General features: G+C 39.4%; 1 protein-coding gene across 2 annotated transcripts in view; it reads right to left on the minus strand.

Annotated features, from left to right (window-relative positions):
* LOC114545730 (5,6-dihydroxyindole-2-carboxylic acid oxidase) overlaps positions 1 to 21,251 on the minus strand; it is a 148,614-nt gene that overhangs the window by 119,636 nt on the left and 7,727 nt on the right. Inside the window, exon 1 of one of the 2 annotated variants that reach the window (XM_028564205.1) lies at positions 17,158 to 17,548. The exons of the other annotated variant lie outside the window; for it this stretch is intronic. The gene's annotated coding sequence lies outside the window, so the exon portion shown is untranslated. Of the gene's footprint in view, positions 1 to 17,157; positions 17,549 to 21,251 lie in introns of those variants that run through there. 2 annotated transcript variants of the gene reach the window in all.

Consider the following 21,251-nt stretch of genomic DNA (forward strand, 5'->3'; position numbering starts at 1 on the left):
ATGTTTTATGTTATATTTTCACTTAATTCATGTAAAGAATTAGCCTTTTCTAGCTTGACCATCTAACATGTTATCACAATGTTTGAAGGCCGTCAAGTCAAGAGGAGAAGGACACATTTGTCTATTGGCATCTGTGCTGGACCAAGGTTGTTCTTCAGAGATTAGCCAAATAGTATGCTTTAGGGATTTGCAGTCATTTTGACCAAAAGCTGTCTGCTGAGTACCTTGATCATGGACTAAGGTTGTGGTGGGAACTTGAGGATAGTTGGATAGCTTATTCAGGTCGTTGCTGACAGATGGTACAAATGCTACACCTTAAGTCATAGCATTAAACTGTCTGCTGTTGGTCTGAAGTCAGGCTACGAGGGTCATATTTATGCAAAGGGATTTTTCTTCTTGGACAAGGTTGACCCGAGCAGCCTTGTGCTGCACACAGATAGGAGCCCTGTACAGTGTGTATCTGACTCTGTGTCTACACCGTGGAAGTTAACAGCGGAAGAGCAAAGTATGGTGTATATCAGTTTACAGCTGGGGATCTGGTGAAATTATGCATCGTGGCACTCGTTAACGGAAAATTCTGGCCGACTTTTAACTTAATCTTGATCACTATAAATATGAGAGTACTTTTGATTAAAAAAAACCCGACCTGAATCGGTCCTAGCAAACTGGAGTTGCTGCAGCTACCTCTACGAGCTTATTTATAGCAATCAAGATTCATGTAAAAATTGGCCGGAATTCTCCTTTAAGATTTATCCATATGCCAGGTGGAAGTCTCTGTGCTTGGTTATGGACTGTGGTTCTGCCGGAAGAAGACCATCAACTTGAGATCTACAGAAAAACTTTGGTCAGTGGCGTGAGAGTGATTACACTAGAGATCCTAAACAGTTCAGCACTCAAGCTGGATTTCTGTGCACACCACGAGGAGACACCAGCCATCATTATGAAGACATGTCATGCTGAGTAGCTGCTGCCTGCTAGAGTACTGAAAGGTGAATTGTGTTTTAGATCTTGACTACGATGGTCCAGACAAACAATTTGTGTGATCCAGTGATTTCATAATATTGCAAAAATCCAGCTGCCGTGCAAGGTAAGGGATCCAAGGCTATAAGCTACACTTCAACCATTTAACATTAAAGCAGAGGCCACATTTAAACGTATACATTGTAGTGTGATGCTAGTAGTAACTTCAGTTTTCCAAGGAAAAAGACTAGGTAAAGTTTGCTGATCTGCAGCAAGGTACACATGGTAGCAGTGGCTCCAAAGTTAAGGGATTGGAGGCCCAAGGGTGAAGCTAATTGGAGCGCTGGTCATTCCTAGGGCTGTAAGGGGAGCACACAATAATCAATATCTAGGAGAGCACTAATGTTAAGCAATGTGTTGAGACAGAGATAGGGAAAGGGAGCACACAGAGCATTTGTTGGGGGAAATCAAAGTGGGAGATGCTAAGTTAAGAGTTTTTTACATTTCTGTGAGAGAGGATCAGTACAATATAAATCTGATACTATCAGACTCACTCATCCAAACCTGCATCAGACAGGATATAAATCACTTCTACCTCTTACTTCACTTTAAATGCCTATGATTTAGGGGATGATAAACACTAAACCGGTTTGTGTGTGAATAATAATTAATGTGTAAGCCATATTCTTTCATAAAAAGAAAAGCCAGAGGTTTGAATATGCCATCTCATGAAGTGATAGAGCTGTTACACACAGTGCATATGAGAAAACGGTAGCTTTTCATTTACAAATGCATAGTCACCAGATTGTGCACATTGGTCTTTGTATATATGTGTCCACAGTACTAGGAACAATACTTAAGAGTATTGGGGTTTAACTACAATGATGATCTTAATCAATTTAAGCAGCTCTGGACTAAAAACAGCTTTTATATGAAATGGAGGCTTATTGAAATTTGTGATTCTGAACATTGCTGCCATACAAGCAAATAACATGAGTTTTGTTTTGTTCAAGGTTTATTCGAAATTACTATTGGTTTGTCGTAACAGCAGGTGAAGTTCTTTTGTACTAGTACATTCAGTAGCCTCCCTGAAAGTTAGGGATCCATTTGTGGTCACTTGTGTGGCACATGTACAGGATCAATGCCTACATCACTTGATATCCAGATACACCCTATTTCCTATACAACAATGTTGTTATTGATATGCACACTCCTTCACTAGTCTTAGTGTATGGCCACACAGCTAAGTATTTAAGTTCTTGTCCAGTGAATCCATAATGTCAATGGAGCAGCAATTCTTGTTCTGGGTGAAAATCAATACTGAGCAGACTGAAACATCTGGTGGTGCAATTTGACTTTTTGCGAGGTGAATGAATAACTGCTGAAACAGAGCAGATAACATTTAACAACTGTCCCTAAACAAACAATAACTTGCCCTGTACCAGTGCCAAAATCACCTTAATGAAGATGTTTCAGGATGTGAAAGCCAGTTAATATCGTAGCCCGAATGTCATGCTATTATCAGTTGTGCAGCCATTTTTCTAAGCTTCTGTTAAATGTCATGATTATCTGTTAAAGTAGTATGTCCAATGTTGCGAGAGGCAGCTAAAATATTCAACTTATTCCACATTGTTACTCTATTCTGGATAATTTGTCTTGTCGTGTTTTATGTGTTGACTCACCCAGCTATGCTGATGCTCGGATGAATTTTTTAAAATCATTGGCCATGTGCTTTTATCTCAAATAGCATTCTCTCTTGCGATTGTCTGCTTGCAGTGATTGTTAATTATTGATCAGTAATTGAGATCTACTTCTAAAATGTAGTCCTTTGGGTGTGAATTAAATTTTGCTTGAACTAAAGCTATTGAAAATAGCATCTCACCCTTTATAGCTGCAAAAAAGTAAAGGGCAATCATGTAAATGTTTTTGCCTGATATTTCTGGGAGGATAAAAAGGGTGGAAGATATTCAATATGCAGATGTTCTTATCTCTATCAAACACTTTAAGCACTAGGCTGAGTGGAGGAAAACAAAATGTCCTTTCCTCAAAAATGGCATGAAGTGGAAAAAAGCTTTGAAAAAACGACTGTACAGGTGAATGGCACGTGAAAGCATGCTTCTGTAGGTTAAGGAGGATTCCTAATGCTGCTCAGGCATCCCAGGTGCTCATTTTGTAGTCACAGAACACAGAGTGCAAGCAGTTTTGACTTTTAAGCATTTACGGTTTTTTATTATTATTTTTAGATTAAGTAGACAAATACTAGATGGAGAATGACTTATGAAATTGTGTATTAACTACAAATTAAATAAACTCAATTTACTATTTAGTTCTGTCCAAGTCACTATGAGGCAGAATGTATGCCTTGTCTGTTATGTATGCTATCAACTGTATGAGTCAAATAGTAGCTATCAGTGTGATTTTTTTTGCCTTGTCACTAATGTAGCTCAGCGTAAATTCTGACAGGGAGACTTCATTCACGTTATCTCGCTCTCTCAAACTGATCAGCTGTTTGGTGGGTGTTCCGTTCATGTAAACCAATCCGAAACGGGCACATATGTTCAAGCCAATCACAGCATGACTACCATGTTTTAAATCTGTTCTCTCTCCTGCTTCTGTCAGTTGTCTTTTCAGACGAGAGTGTGACCCGCCTCCTCCCCTTCTGCCTCCAGGCTTCTTCGACCACGGTGTTCTGTCTTCTCCCGGCTCCCTTTTGGTTTTTCATCCCGTCTACGGGTTTTTAGTCGCCACCACCAGTGTCTAGACTCCATTGGGGGGGATATGTTTTAGAGGTCGACCGATAGTGGATTTTACCGATACCTAGGTTGGGCCGTATTTGCCGATAACCGATTAATCGACCGATAGTATTTAGAATTGATACACCCACAGCAATGCTACACAAGCACGCGTGTTGTCTAAAACAGTTCTCCTACATATTTGGAGTCATCCAGTGCAAAAATAAACATAATGAGCATTATAATTCATATAAAAAGGACAAACTATTTACATTTCTTCAAAAAAGGCCCAAATGTATGCCAAATCTCAAAACAGTGACGCCATTCTTTTCTGTAGAACGGTTTAGAATGGTAACAGACAATCTCTGACCTGGAGGGATCTATCTTTCCCACTATATACTCTCTGTTCTCGCTTGGATGCCCATATAAGGCGTAATGTGTGACGGACCTGCCTTCCCATTGGTTGAAAACAAACAAAGGCATCATGGGAGATTCCCTTGTCGGTAGCACGGAGTTAGCGGCAGAAATGACCGAAAACGTGATGAATTATGGACATCAAGTGGCTAAATCTTGGATGTAACAGTTTGGATTTAATGCTCAACAACCAGGAAAAAAGGCACAAGTTCCAGGCTGGATAGAAAATCACCTGTAAAGGCTAGAAAGACACCCCCGTGACGGCTAATCCGTTAGCTTTTAGCTGCAGCAATCAGTAAGTCTCTACGTTTAACTGTTATTAAATTATCTAAATATGAATCAGAGGTGCCGTTTGGGATCGTGGACGATCCATTTGGGTCGGACTTGCGTTTATTTTTGTCAGTGTTTTAACCGCTTGAGGTAAGTTAGCCTACTACTAATGTTTAGCGTCATCTCAGCCTCGAAAGCAAACAAACATACTGTGCTGTTCTTTCTCTACTAATGCAGCATCTATTCAACAAATTAATAACTTTATAATGATATGACAAAATGTACTGTACACATACCTTTTTGCTGTCGATGCTTTAAACGCGCATCTAATGTCAGCCTTCTCCGCACAGCACGTGCTCTCAAAAATAAACACGAGGCATCAGTGATGCCTCTAGAGGCAGATATTGTAATGCATGATGCCAGCAGACCCTTCTCAGCTCTCACGTACTGTGTAATGAATGACAGCGCGCGCTTCTCAACCGCTCCAGCAACGGTATGGTATGATAAATCGGTTGACCTCTAATATGTTTTGGTTTTTTTTTTTCTCTAAACCTGAAATAAATAAATAAATAAATATATAAATATATCTCCCTTCTAAGATAGAGTCTAATCTCCACAGTTTTATGTATGTTCTTACTTTGCACTTAGTAACTTACAAATATGTAACGAAGTCTCTCCTGATTGAATTGCAGTTATGTAAGATCTATTAAAGTGACATTTCTAGGAATGTTGCTCCCTCATGTTTCTAATCATTGACTGATCCAACGGTTGTAACCTTGCAAGATGCTGACCTAGTTAACCTTTTAATTCTACTTGTATATATGGAAGTCTGTATTTGAGTCTACTTAAAAGTGAGGAGACAGAATAAAATCCAGACAGTCCATTTTGTGTTATCCTGGTCTAAGAAATCACCAGGTCAACAGCAAGAGTAGGCCATACAAAGAAGTCTAACAGGAATGTTTGATTGCATGTATTTGACTGGCCAACACTTGCAATGCTGCAGAAGTTGAGCTAGGTTTAACTTTCTTTTGCAGAAGCCCTTTGCGCTGGGAACCCACTATACTAACATGCTTGTCTCATTTAATAAATTGAGTGGGCCAATGTTAATCCAAATACAGCATTAGACCATTGCTCAATAAATACACAGGCCTCTTTGCTAAGGCTGTCTCCTGCATTTATAGATACTTTTATGATGACCTACCAACTAACAAATCAAGATTAATTTCATTATCATGCAAGATTGCACAATCACAATAGTGGCGGACTAATAGAACAGAAACAATGTTAATTACTGCTCCAGTAATTATGTGTAATGTATCTATTTGGCTGCCTTGGGCTCGGCATTTTATCTGTTGGGAGGGTGGTCACGCAGTCAGTCACCGGGCTGGGACTGCAATCTGGGTGTCAAACATGCTGGGTCTTGAGAAAGAATGACTCCATACAGGAGTGTATGGAGTCATTCTTTCTCAATCTCTGGCTGGTGGGGATCCCAGTTAGCCTGCAAGTTAGCCACGGTACCCTTTGGCCCTTAATGGTTAAAGCTTTAGTGCGTAACATTTTGATATTAATGAACGTCCATTACATTCAAGCCATTGCCAAATGAGTTGCTACAAAGCTAATCAAGCATATCAGCTCCACACAACTCTCTGCATTTCTCAGTATGGCTGTGTTCAGAAGATTGTGTCGTCCGGTGACTTTCCCTCGCAGAAACTCAAGTGAAGATAATTACCTCTTCTGAAGAGTCCATCATGTTTTTTTTAATCCTCCGTGTCCTCTGTGGCTACTAGCATCTGTGTGGGGCAGGGGTGGGGGCACGTGCGCGATCACATAAGGCTTGTGGACACGCCGACAGTGTTGTCATTACTTAGAAATCCTCATGGGGGAGACAGAAACTACGCACTATAGCTTTAAGCAAGGCAAATGTGGGAAGCAGGGCAGTTTGTCTAGACTGGGGCAAAAGTTGGGCTTTGAAGCATCACCACCAAACTACTACTATTGTTGTCACAGTGCAGTTCATCACCAGAAGTAAAATCACTGCTACTGGCAGGGCAAGATATTCAGTGCTGTCTGGCTGGTCCTGGAAGCCAACAATAAAGTGCTTGATGCCAAAGCAGATGAGGCTCTGCTAATGCAGGTCAACAGTGGCAACCACGGCAAGGCCAAAAGAAAGACGTCAGCCACAGCGGTCTAACAAAGTCATCCTTCTGCTATGCTGTTGGTTTGTGTCGCTGAAGAAAAGTGGATGAGGAATGGTGTGGACACTGCCTTGCATTAGTGGGGCCCTCATGGCATTACCTAGGCTCATAATGACTTCATTCTCTTACATTTTGATTTGCTGAGAATGTTCAGTGTAGTGGTTATACTGATGCATAAACTTTAGCTAAGCCAGGTCTCCTTTGTAAAAGAGATAATTGATCTCAACGAGTCACTGTTAAAGCGCCCATATTATGATCATTTTCAGGTTCATAATTATATTTTTAGGTTGTACCAGAATAGGTTTACATGGTTTAATGTTCTCTCTTTTAGCTACAGAGTAGGCATCACACTGCTGTAACATCTTTGTTGGCAGTCGCACATGCGCAGTAGTAAGGATCATATCAGCTAGCTAGCTGTTTAAACAACTTTGGTCAGTTACAAGGCAGCAATTAGCCTGGAGACTTCTTCTAAACGAGGGCGCACTTCCAACTTTGCGTGGAATACCTGCCGAACAGGGACATGTAAGTAGTTCTTTTAGATTATGGTGAACTAGTGTGTGTTGTAGCAGTTTTGCCATTGAGAACGAGCTAGCATGCTAGCGCTAGCATGCTAGGGTTAGCCCCTTCGTTTCAGCTAGTGACGTAGAAAGCCCTGCAGATTTTGAACAGCTAACCCGGAGACTGAAGGCAGGATACATTCAGAAACCCGTATCTCCCTCAAAACAGCATGGATGTTTTTTTTCCCCAAGTTTGTATGCGTGTGGAAGCACCAGAGACACAACACCCCAAAACCCAGAAAAAGTGATTTTTTTCATAATATGGGCACTTTAAATAAAAACAAAAACAAAAAAGATGCATTATATACTGACAAAAAAACAACCGTACCGTTTTAAATTGTTATGTCATTTGGTTTGGGAATTCGCTGCACAGTACGGCTTGGCTCAGATTACACAGCATGTAAACATTTTCTGGCAAGGCATATGAGTAATCCCATCTCATTAAGCCACTGCTTACAATGCTTGGTCAACTGTGACTTCTCAATGTGCAAATGAATGAGAAAATAACTGGGCTGGAAAAAACTTTTCCTTTGTCAGTCCCTTCTCACCTGTGAGCTCATATACAGTAAGAGGGTCAATGTGCATGAAACTGCCCAATAAGCTAAATAGATGGAGGGAAATTCTGCAGTGGGGACTCATATGTGACAGCAACCCAGCCTCTGGTTATCCAATTAGTGTAGATGTGTGCAGTCCTCCAGCAAAACTTTGTTAATTTGCCGCTTAACTGACAATGTCTTTAGGTTGTCCATATCACTATGTTTATCATGACTCTTACTGTGTTGGCTAAGAATATTCTATAGCTTCCTGGAGAAGATATTTTATCTATCAGGACCTTTAAGATGAATGTCTCCAAAATATCAGTCCAATTAGAATCCATCAGTCCTGACACATTCCTTTAGGATCCCTTTGTAGGACTCTTATTATGCAAAGTACCTCCATGACTTGACAAATAATTGATAGCAATGTATGTAATGAATTACCCTCCATCCTCTCATATTTTATATCATTCCCAGTTGTGATTAGTTAAAGAGGAGCTGCCACTTTTACAGACATTGCTAGATTTTCAATAGAAGTCAGGAAAACAAATTCTACACATTAAGGCCTGCAGTTATGGAAATATGTTGAATGCTCAGAGGTCTTGGATCTGTACTGTATGTTGGATGTGAGGAATATTTAAAATGCACCACACCAGCATGACTCTATGTACATGTGACCTCAATCCTGATACAGCAGTGCATGACTAAAAGTTACATACTCAAAGCTGTGACTACTGTATGGTTGCACTGGGGGCTGCATAGCTGTGGTTAGGCCACCATGAAGCTGATGTTAAGGCTTGGGGACCTGGACTTTTAAATGATTTTGTCACTGTTCTCCATCACTTTCAGTCTGAGCCTGAGGAGATGTGACCTCTGAGGACAGGGAAACTTCACTCCAATATAATTGTTTGTGACAAGCGAGTTCACATTGGTGCTTGCCCCACAAACTCAGCTGTCAGCGTGGCATTTTTTGTTGGAATGAACGTGTTTGTAAAAACAGAAGAGCATTTTTAGTGTTGCTTTGGCATAGCACATTGCCAACCAATTTCCTAGCTTGTCTTATTATTCTTACCTTAGGCAAGGCCAGTGTGAGCTCTGTAATCTAAAGAGAGCTAATGATAGCATCACATGAATGAGTATACGCCCCCATCTCTTCTTTCCTCCCTCTCAGTCTCCATCTTTTTTACTCCATCTCACACTGTTGTATTTTACGTCAGATATTCAGACGAGCTCGCTGTACATTGGAGTGTGGCATAATCAAAATGGAAAAAATAATTCATGGTACAAGAAAAATTTGCAAATCTGCTTTGTGCTTTAATACAGCAGTGATCACAAGAGGTACTAAAGAGCCATAGAGTCACAGAACTGCGCCTCTTGAAACTGTTAAGAGCAAAAGAATGTTCCAAATAATTCCAGGCTCCCAAAATAATACAATGACTCATAAATATCACCTTACTTCTGTGTGAACCAAAGTGAATATCAGATACAAAGCACTGAGCATAGCTTCACCCACTCAACTTTTATTTATATTGCATACTTGGCAGAATTCCAGCAAATTTTTGCCCATCTAATACTGAGCCAAATAAGGCTTAAATAGTGAAATCCCATTTTGTTCATCCTCAGTAGGTTGCAATGGTATTTTAATACCATGCCTTTAGTGTCACTTTGTCTTTGGTTATACACGTTGTCAGACTGTAAATTACACTGATTATTATGACTGAAATCTATTAATGTGTGAGTTTAAACCCTAAACCCAAATTATTCCAAGAATTTCAAATGTAATTCTTAAGTGTATAAAAAAGGTGCACCAATGTGTTTCGTGTGTATTAATCAACAATACTGTATGTACTTATGTAATAGAAAATGGTGTGTGTATATATATATATATATATATATATATATATGGGCTGCAACAACGAATCGATAAAATTCGATTACTAAAAAAGTTGGCAACGAATTTAATTAACGATTCGTTGTGTCGCGCAAATATTACAGCACCTAGTCGCGGAGAAAAAAAAAAAAAAAATTGAGTTGAGCGCGGAGCAAAAAGAAAAGAGCAGAGCGGGGGTAGAAGAAATACGGAGAGAGACCAGAGACGTAACGTTATTCTGAAACACAAGGCGGAGGCAGAGAAATCAGTACGACCTAAGTCATCCAAGGTGTGGGAGCATTTCACACTAAATAAATCAAAAACGTGTTAATTGCAAGATAAGCAAAAGCGACACGGCATGGCACGGGCGCACCACGGTGATGAGTCAGCACCTAAAACGTAAACATGTTGGGAGTCCTTGATGAGGAGGAAGGGAGTTCAACAGCAGGGTAAAGTCACTACACTATCCTACTTCTGTTCCGTTCTGAAGTGAGGAACATACCGTCCCTCCAGTAGCTCTTCTGGTGCTGCCGTTTACTCGTCATCCAGCTGACTAGCATGACAAGCTAGCGTTAGCTCATTGGGGGAATGCTGTTGTACAGCATTCCACCTATTGTTATCCTGTTCTTTATTTTTCTGATTATTCCCTCTTCCGTACATTTTTTGGCTCTCTGTAACTTCTGCATACTTTCACCTATTTAAACCATTCAACTTTTCAAATGTTCAGCTCTTTCAGCTAATGATGGGACTTCAACTTTTTTTTCTACTATTTATACTTTTTCAAATTTTAAGTTTTTTAAACACTTTTTTTTACATTGAAGTCAATGAGAGCAGGCTTCAACTCCTTCAAATCTTCCGCTCCCAAAAGTTTCAACTCCTTCATACTTTCACCTACAGACGCCAAACAAACTTTAAAATTCACAAAATATTCAGCTACCCGGCTACTACCTTTCAGTTTGATATCTTTTACAGTTTTTGAGAAAAACCTGTTTAAGTTTAGGGATCTTTTCAGGATGTTTTATGGATTAAACAGAGTGTGTGTGTGGCTGGTTAGAGTAATGTCATCGCTCAGAGGGTGAAGCTTCAAAAAAATAATCTTTGTCTCTTCTCTAAAAACTGCTCTCACGCCCACAATATCTACTTGTCATACACAATTCATACATCAAAACGTAGGTATTTTTGTCTAGTTTCAGAAAATCTGCTCTGTGTTGTGATATGCTTTTTACTTTTGGCTGGTTGAGCTTCCAAACGACAAGAGTAACAACTCCCTCCATTCACTCTCCTGTAAGAACTTTCTTTGCATTTCCCAGCGAAACACTTTTTTAAAATCGCTGATATGCCCACATTTTTATGTTTATCCATATAAATTTTATACCGATACGTTCACAAAGGCCTTGTGGTGCTCAGGATCACGTCATTTGACTGATAGCAGTTATAGTTTTGCCAGTCCGAGGCTTTGTTTGAGAGCTTGCTCTCAGTGTCTGAATTGCTGCGGTGTGCTACAGGAGACATATTAAGACCAGGTGCTATCGTTAACAGATCAAAGAGAGGTTTATAAACATGGCCCAGGCCCTTAATAACCATGACAACCCTTTCACAGACAGTCTACCTGATTACGCCAGGCTTGCTGTAGGAGTCTACTAACTATGATCATCAGTCTATATCATTTGCGTTCCACTTCTGTCTGTCTGTCTCCTTATCTGTCTTTCTCCCTCCCTCCTGTCTCCCTCTCTATGCCTCCCTCCCTCCTCTTTTCTCTGTCTTCCTCCCTCCTCTGTTCCCCTCCTTCCTTCAGTCTCCCTCCCTCTGTCTCTCCCTCCCTCCATTCTTCTCAATCTCTCTCTCCTTCCATCACTCCTTCTGTCTGTGTCTCTCTCTCTCTCCCTCCCTTCCTCTCTTTCACTCCCTCTCTCCCTTCCTCCTTCTGTCTCTCCCTCCAGGGTCATTTGTGATTTCATCCATGTATATAGCCCGTTTCTTTTCAGGCAATATATCCACCTTTCAGCTCTTTAGGGTCATGCTTGTTTGTTCTACCCAATGGATATGGCTGATAATAATACAAAGTCTTTAAACTTTCAGCCGTTTTAGTCAATTTTAGTCAAAGTTGCTGTGTCTCTTTTCCTCTCCTCTTTCCTCTCTCTCTCCTTCTCTCTTTATTCTCCTCTCTCCTGCTCTCCTTTCTTCTCTCTCTCTCCTCTCTTTCTTCTTGTTCAGACCCATTCTTTTCACCTAATATATTCCACATCTCATCTCAGCTAGATTGATGCTTTTTCGTTCTATGCAGTGTATATATCTGATAATAAAAATATTTCTTCTTTCAGCCTTTTCAACTTTCATCTTTAACAGTATTACAGTATTAATTTGTTTCATATTTCTGCATATGTGAGTCATTATCAGTTAGAAAATCTACTCAGACCTCACAATGTTCTACATATTTTGTCATTATTCAACCTTTAAAGCAAACAGTTCAGTTTAGCATAAACTCTTAACTTTTTAATGAAATTCATACTTCATACTCCGCTTTTTCAACTATTTTCACTACTTCAACTTCTTACGGATTTAAGCTATACAACCAGTTTAGCTTTAGCAATTCAGCTATTCAGCATTCCCACGCATTTTCTGCAGGAAATGCATTTTCTAGCTAACTGTAATAAAGCAGGGGTGGTATACTTTGCAAGACTAAAGACACGGTTTTATTCACTCGCCTTTTTTGGCCCATTCATTTTTTAATCTGTTGTATATATGTATATATTATGTGCTTTGTCCCATATCAGTTATTGTTGACAAATATATTAGTGTGTGGTGTATAAATGAACTTAACTTGCACTTACTACAATGATGGTAATAATTTAATGAATAAGTGTGTGTGTGTGTGTGTGTGTGTGTCTTGTCGGTATCTGCTATTTGGGTTACTTACCTTTACACAACTATTAACTAAAACAACAAGTATGTATGTATTGAGTTGATGTAAATTAATTTTTTTTTATCAGATTCATTGATTAATCAAAAAAATAATCGACAGATTAATCGATTATTAAAATAATCATTAGTTGCAGCCCTAATATATATATATATAGAGCCCTACACAATATAAACAAAATATTGCCTACTTATCGTGACACTTTCAATATAATATTGTGCAACTTGATATCGCAATAACGATATTGAGTCGATATGTCATGCACCCCTAGCAGGTGCATGTACAGATTCCTCACTTCTGCGGCCCTTTGCTGCTGCAGGTCGTTCCCCCTCTCTCTCCCTTTTCATGTATAGGCTGCATTATCGAATGAAGGCCTGGAACGCCAAAGAAGATAAACTCAGAGAGCTGTGTACTGCATCTCATCCAGTAGATGCAAATAGCTTTAGAAAATGCTACTGATTGTGTGCACAGCATGTCAGTACAGATGTGTGCGATATTAGTTTTTTTTTCACCCCTCAATGGTAGCCAATCACTGGAACTAGTACAGAGCAAAAAAAAAAAAAAACACACAATGGTCAATCAACCAAACCAAGGGACTTGGAAGCTCAGGTAATGGAATGTTCACAAGTCATGACACATCCACAAAAGGTCAAAAGCACTTTAGTAATGCAGCTCTCCTGCATAGAGAGCACAACCTTGGGCGGTCGATAGAAAGGTTACATCAACCGCCCTAAGCCAATAGATGATCTGACACTGTGACAAGTGATACAAGTCTCACATTACCAACACAACCAGCTTACAGTCTGTTAGTTTATAGGACGAAGGGTGTAGCACTACTTCATGTTACATTTGGAACTGATTTGATACAATTTGTAGACATTAATTAAATGAGGAATTAAACTAACATTGATTAGCTTTGCCTCTCTGTGATATACTGATGATAAATCTCACAAACCCTGAGCACATAGGTATATGTCCATGTGCAGAAGAAAAGTAAAGTTTAATAAAAACACCATACCTCATACACTCCAGACAGAAAAATTCTATTGTGGAGTGGTGTGAGTAAGACAAGGCAAGACAGAGACAAAATTATGAAATTCCAATGTTATTTTAAAGTTGAATGTAATACTTAACGGTTAGTCTTTTATTATGTAGGCCCCGACTCACAGTAGGCAAGCCGCCTGAGAAAGGTCTACAACTCAAAGTTCAAATGACAACCTTTAAGAACTGGCTGAAATTGGTTGTGAAAACAGGCTTTAAATGCATTTAACTATCTGTTTAATCCTCTAAATTTTTCACACCGCTTAGTCAATTATACAAACCGCTTGATTCCAGAATCCCGTTTGAGGGTTTCAGCTCTCCTTCAACACAATTTTCCCTACAGTAACTTAAAGTTAACTATGGTTTTCTTCAACACACCTGTTTATAGGTGACCAACTTTTGGACAGGAAGGACAGTATGTAAGACAACAGTGTTGGGAGGGAAGTGCTTGCTGTAAACTACCATCAATCAAAGAAGAGGAGAGCTGGCAAGGTTGCCACCAACCCCACACACCTCGGCAACGCCCTCGTCACCAAACTGCCTTCTCAAAGTCAGGTCAATCGGCCTGCAGGTTCAAAACTAAACTTGACCGGTTTGTCTTACAATCATAGCAAGAATTGTGTCTGGTGTATCATCTGATTTTACATTGGTTCTGCTGCACCAGAAGAGTTGCTGCATTTCCTCCACAGAGTTTGCGCTCAAAGTTACTTTCTTATTTAGGAACCAATAATGTCCTGATATTATCATTACATTGAAAGAGAAGGCTTTAACAGTCACACATGCAAGATTATTGAGTGATGCTTCCCCAATTCTTGTTAATATCCAAGCCCTTAAGTGACTTGTCCCTTGACCAATTGTCTTTGAATACACATGCCAAGTCTGCAACAACAGGTGAATAGTCACAGAAAGTTCACATAAACTAAAAGGAAGGTATGACATTCCTCCTCTGCACATCAGAAATACAGCAGCATTAGAAACTGAAATGCTGTCCTCCTGAGCCAAATATGCTAAAAGACCAATCCAAGGCACCCTTTAGGCAGCTGTACAGCTGTGGATGGAGGATGTGTCAGGAAGTTTAATCCAGTGAATGCGTCAGCTCAGTTTCTTATTTCGCCACAGGGACCGTCTCTCAGTGGACAGCTGCTCATGAACTCAAGGGTTGCCCCAAACCGGGACAATTATAGGTACAAATGGAGATATGTGCCACATTAATGGAAGCCCAAATGTTTGCCCTGCTGCACAGAGCTCACACTAGTCATCACCAACTGTTTCATTGAACTGACTCAAATACAGTCTTGACCTGGCCCAAATATCAACCATGTACCATGAGTGTGAGAGACATGGTAATGATTTCCAAGGTTCAACAAATGCTGATTTTTTTTTTTTAAGATAATCAACATGCTGTTTTTATTTTACACCCAATAATTTGGAAGTGACTACATTGGAAGTATAGGATGAGGTTGACATGCAACCCAGTCTCACAGCGATTCATGAAATGGTCACGTAATTTAATCTATTGATTTGTGTGCACGGACACGTTTATTTCGTTTTTTTCGTGATGGTCAGCTTATTTTTTTAACTAATGTATTTCAATTGGAAGCATCTTTCGTGATCACAGCACGATTCGACAACAACAAGGTTGGGTTTAGGAAAAGAAGAACGCAACGGATGGGTTTAGGAAAACAATAACGGGACACGGGACAACAACGGGATAGTTGGGTTTAGTAAATGAAGACCGGGACGTTTGAGTTTAGGAAAAGAAGAACGGGACAGTTGGGTTTAGGAAAAGAAAAAACGGGACAGTTGGGTTTAGGAAAAGAAGAAAGTGACGGTTGGGTTTAGGAAAAGAAGAACGGGACGGTTGGGTTTAGGAAACGTGAGACGTGGGACATGAAAAACGAGAAAAAAGATTTTCGGGCTTTCATACTACACACTACTAAAGAATCGTGCTGTGCTCACAAAAGATGCTTCCCACTGAAATACATTAGTTAGTTTGTTTGTCTCTCTCTCTCTCTCTCTCTCTCTCTCTCTCTCACACACAAAGAGACTGGATGACCACTCCGGTGCATCGGTGACCCCTCTCGGTTCATTAGTGTAACAAGGAGTGAACCCTCGTGTCAGTCACTTGTCAGCCGCATGGTCTCTGTGTGGGGAGGCGGGACTCCTGGCGTAGCCTACCACAGAGTGCAGCAAAAGAGCTGCGTGAGGAGTATAGCCAGAGAAAACGCTACTTGAGAGGAATTAAAAAAATAAATAAATAAAAAGGTGGAATTGGTTTCAAAGCCAAACGTGACAGCTGCAGTGTGGGAGCACTTCGGATTCAAACTGAATGACCGTGGTGAACCACTTAACCTGAGCAAGTCGGTATGTCGCATTTGTTGTAAAACAGTAACAGCAATTAAACGCAGTCTCTTTTTCTCTCTCTCCTTCATTTATTGTGGATATTTAAAATGTCCTCCAGTTCCAGTGTTAAATATTCTTCAGAAATAAAAGTTTATTGCTCTTTGAAAAGGTGTACCTGCATTATTATGCCATTATCATTATATTATCGTTTATCCCAATAATTTCTGGGACAATTTATCATCCAGCTAAATTTGTTATCGTGACAGGCCTAATTGTGTATCCTCACTTAACTGCACTAGACAACTGCCAGACAATATAAGCAGTAGTGTCATGTTCACACACAACCTTAGTCAAGCCAAACAGGACTACACTAGTAAGATAGATAAATTAAATATGTTAGCTCTTGTTAGTTAACAAGAGCTGGTAGCCCTATAAAACTTATAAAAAAGGTTGCCAGAGAACAAATGCCAGACATTCGACACAAAAATGTCTGCAGTGTTGGAAGAAGTACTCACATCTTTTACTTAAGTAAAAGTAGTAATGCCACAGTGTAGAAATACTCTGCATTTAAAATCTAAGACTAAGTAAAAAACATTTTTATATATATTTATATATATAAAATATATTTGCATCACTTCAAGTACCAAATGTAAAAGTATGCATTATGCACAATGGCCCATTTCTTTCTTTCTTTCTTTTCTATATATATATATATATATATATATATATATATATCTATATATCTATATCTATATCTATATATATATATCATTTTGGGATTATAATTATTGATTTGTTCATCACTTTAATGTTGCAGCTGGCAAAATAATGTGAAGCTAATTTATTACTTTATACATTTCTGAGTAGTGTGATCTTTAATGTTTAATAATTGATAAATTGATTTATATTTTGTGTTTATAATCTGAATCATAGAAGTAACTAGTAACTATACTAAAGCCTATCAAATAAATCTAGTGAAGTAAAACGTACAATATTTACCTCTGAGATGTATACATCTCATAGTGGAGTAGAAGCGTAGCCTAAATGGAAATACTGCAGGCCTACCCCAAAATTAGTAGGCCTACCTCGAAAGTACACTACTTGAGTGAATGTACTTAGTTACTTTCCACTACTGGATGTCTGCAATGTAGGCTATTTTTATCAAAACCAATGAAAACACTTGTAGCCTATTTTCCATCCAAGCAATCAGTCTGCCGCCTGAGAGATTTATGGTTAACTTCTACCAACCAAATGCACAAACTTTAAACAAAACGCACGAGACAGCCAAAACATTAACAAAGTAGCCTAAGCAGTCTTACCTTAAATCACGTCTTGGCGCCAGATACGATCTTGCAGACACTCGTGGCGAGTTTCTGGGTAGTTGTTTAAATCCAGATATGATTCAATTGGAGCGGACACAACTCATCTTGTTTGATGGTGCGTTGTCGACCTGGCGTAGAAAACTCTAGCGAAAGTCCCTTCCTGCTCATTTTAAGTTTATAAAAAATGACTAGCCTAGTTTACATGTGCGCTTGTGACGGGGGCATTTTGCAAAGCTTTCCTTCTTCGATAAGCTAGTTTTTCAGAAGTCCAACTCCAACTCAGTTCTGTAAATAGTTTAAAAACCACACATCTGGGAGCTGCTCCAGATCCTTGCGTGTGATTGGGAAGGCTACACGAAAGTCCACGTGACCACACGCACCTGATAATGAGCTGTAATTATGTCATCTGTGCTGGAAAAGATGTCCACCCTCCTGGAATATAGGCTACAGTAGAATATTTTCCAGTCTTCAATTTTTCAATTTGTAAATTTGTCTGAAAAACAACTTTCCTTAACTCATCTCATCTATCATCCCATCTGCAATTGCATCTTATTCCCAACACATCAAACAATATATCCCTCTGTAAACCTTTGTATTTATCTATTAACAAAAAAGGTGAATCGTTGTATTTATATTAACAAGGAAATTTGTAATTGGCAATTCTGTGATGACAAACAACACCTTTCTTACCTAACTTTCTTCTGCAATGAATTTGAATTTACCTTTTAAACATATCCCTGTATATCATACATTGAATTGATTGAGTAGACTAAATAAACGTATCCAACATAAAAACTATTTTAATAGTTCTCAACATTACATATCTTGTAGAAACCAATAAGGAAACTCCAAGGCGTTTCGGCATACAAGCCTTCATCAGGGAGTCAATCAGATTGACTCCTTGACGAAGGCTTGTATGCCGAAACGCGTCAGAGTACTTTAAGATTTATGATGACTAAGCCATAAATAAAGGCTTTGTATTTTTCTAAAAGAGAGTGCCTTGGAGTTTCCTTATTGGTTTCTACATTATGATTATCCCATCCAAAGAGCACCTCAAGCTAACTTTTTGAGTCCTGGAAGCGCTCTGCTACAGACATTTGATAAATATTACATATCTTGTATTGCTCTATTCTACCTGTATTCTATGTAAACAATTCACTTTGCATCAGTGTATGGATGTCGAAAGGAATACTCAACCAAACACCAGCATTTTGAGTATCAAACAAGTTTGTAGTTGGCTCATTCACAGAGGACAGCAGTTGTAGTCAGCTTGGATTCACATGAGTAACAATGGATTCCATTGCTGACCCAGTTTCATGGGAAAGAAAGTGTCGACATGTCCTTAGAAACTTCTCAAACCAATCCTGTAGCATTGTCCACATCTTGATCCACATCCACATCTGTCAATATGCTCAGTAATTTGGAACATATAAATAAATGAAAAAGTAACATGTAAGTGAACAACATAATTTTCCATGGTCATAATCCCATAATCATGTTCTACTTTTACAGCAGACCTTATGATTTGTTATAGTAGAGAAAGCACAGGTGTTACTGATAACATTAACGATGATTCTACTCAAGTGTCCCAGTGTGACAGTGAGCCAGCATGTTGCTGGACCCTGAAACTCGTGCTACGTTCCAGGCAACCTGTAACCCGTGTTTTTACGACCTTCTACCTGTGAAAGTGCCCTGGAACGGTAGTCAAACCCGTAAGTTACTACCTGTGTGAACTGGTGGGCTTACCAGATCGTTGTACTCCCAGTTACAGTTTTTGACGTCACACACATAAACAATGGCAACCCCTGTTGATGCTGTACAGACGCCGGTGATTAACAGTGAGAAATAGAAATAAATATACATAAATAGGCAATGTAAAGTAATTACGCACATTGTAATCAAAACAATACACATATGATTGTGTACTACTACAGATTATGTTTTTTAAAATGAAGCCCAAAATACGTCGCCGACTAGAAATCACTATTATCAGCTAGCGCTAGCTAACGTCAACGTTCGTGGTGACTTTGCCTGGAACGCTACCAAGTTGTTAGTCGTGACTTGAAGTCGTAACTTCAATTTTAACTAATTTTTTTTTTTTTTTTTTTTTTTTAACTGCGCTTTCCCTACTGTGACCTCTTCAATACTGTCTATGACTGTGACATGTCAAAATTAGCCTAGTGAGACCGTCCTGATCTCGCAAGCTCCAGTTTTCTACTCGCAGATCAGTCTGGCATCTTGAGATAGAGACAATTTGGAGCCGTTCGCCAAACGACCGACCAATCAGTGTTGGTTCTGAGGCGTGTTTAGGTGTCACGCAACGAGAAGCAACTGTTAGTCTAAACAACGTGGCAGCTTCCACAGATGAGATGAGCGTAGCTATCGCGCAAGTTTTATCCGAATTAGAAAGTATTCCTTCATTGAAAGAAGAGCAAAAAAACGGCACTGGAGGCTTACCTCTGAAGAAAAGATGTTTTTGCTCTTCTCCCGACTGGTTTCGGCAAGAGTTTGATCTGACTGGTTGATTTGGCCCGTCTATCACCAACATCATCATCAACGTTTTTATTCTAGACTCAAGGTCCATTCAAAAGACACAGACATGACATACAACATACCTTAAAAACATATAAAAACATATACCATAGGTGGTGATAGACAGATGGTTTATCCAATCAGCTAACCAGTATTTTCATCCCTTCCCAAAAGTTCTCCAACGGAAAGTTCCCAGATGGATATGCAGAGCAAATGTGAATCAGTCCATCTGGCGGAGTCAGGTTATGTCAAAATGTCCTCTGTGAAAAAGACCTAGACCGAATACATTTTAACCTCGTTAAACTCCCAGATCACACATACTGGGGTCTAGTGCCAAATAACAGTTAAGAAAACACAGTCTACAACTGTAAATCAAACAAATGTCACAATGCAGGCATCGAAACATCCCACAGCATTAAACTTGTCTCATTAATGACACAAATTGTGCAAAAACATAACAGGGAATAGTTAAAAAAAACTAATAATTTAATATACATTAATAATAATAATTGGGCTTTAGAACATAATCTGCGAAACCATGAGAAAAGAGTCTTTGATTGCTCTGATTAGCGATCTGTACGAGGGGCCAATTTTGAATGGTCTGTTTACAGACAGTAAAGCTATACTGACTACATAGTTTAACTTTAAGAAAAGGTATGTAAGTATTATGAACAAAATGCATATAAAGTATGAAAAGTAAAATTATTCAAAAATGCCCCAACTCAACTCAACCAAACACCAGCATTTTGAGTATCAAACAAGTTTGTAGTTTGCTCATTCACAGAGGACAGCAGTTGTAGTCAGCTTGGATTCACATGAGTAACAATGGATTCCATTGCTGACCCAGTTTCATGGGAAAGAAAGTGTCGACATGTCCTTAGAAACTTCTCAAACCAATCCTGTAGCATTGTCCACATCTGGATCCACATCCACATCTGTCAATATGCTCAGTTATTTGGAACATATAAGTAAATGAACAAGTAACATGTAAAATTATTCAAAAATGCCCCAAGGAGTATTATGTGACTACTATTCAGGCACGGCGTTATGGGTGGGCCTGACGGGCCTAGGCCCACCCACTTTTTAACAGGCCCACCCAAAACATTTCCTCAAAAAACATTAATTAATTAATATATTATAATTTGGTGAAGAATTATTAAAAATCTGCAAATAATCTCATAATTTGTGCTAAAATTGTCTAAATGTTTAGTTTTCAAAAACAATTTAAAAAAACTGGTCATGTCTATTTTTATGTTTCTGCGCAAGTTCAGCAGACAGTGAGGTTCCGATCGGATGTAGCTTGTAGGTATGCTAGGCTAGCTCTCAGTGATCTGAGATTGTGAAAATCATTTCCCGTAAAGGACAAGGTTGCAACAGCCGTTGTTTAGGTACCTTAAACGTGCACGAACGGTCTCAGAGTCATCGCTGCAAGCAGGAGATGAAGGAGAGCTGAGATCCACAACGCCTAGCACATCTTTGTCTCGGACACCGCAGGATGCTAACGCGGCTAGCGCGGCCAGCGCGGTTAGCGCGACCAGCGCCGGTGCGATAGCCTTTGC

The sequence above is a fragment of the Perca flavescens genome, chromosome 19 (genome assembly GCF_004354835.1).
Source record: "Perca flavescens isolate YP-PL-M2 chromosome 19, PFLA_1.0, whole genome shotgun sequence".
NCBI lineage: Eukaryota > Metazoa > Chordata > Actinopteri > Perciformes > Percidae > Perca > Perca flavescens.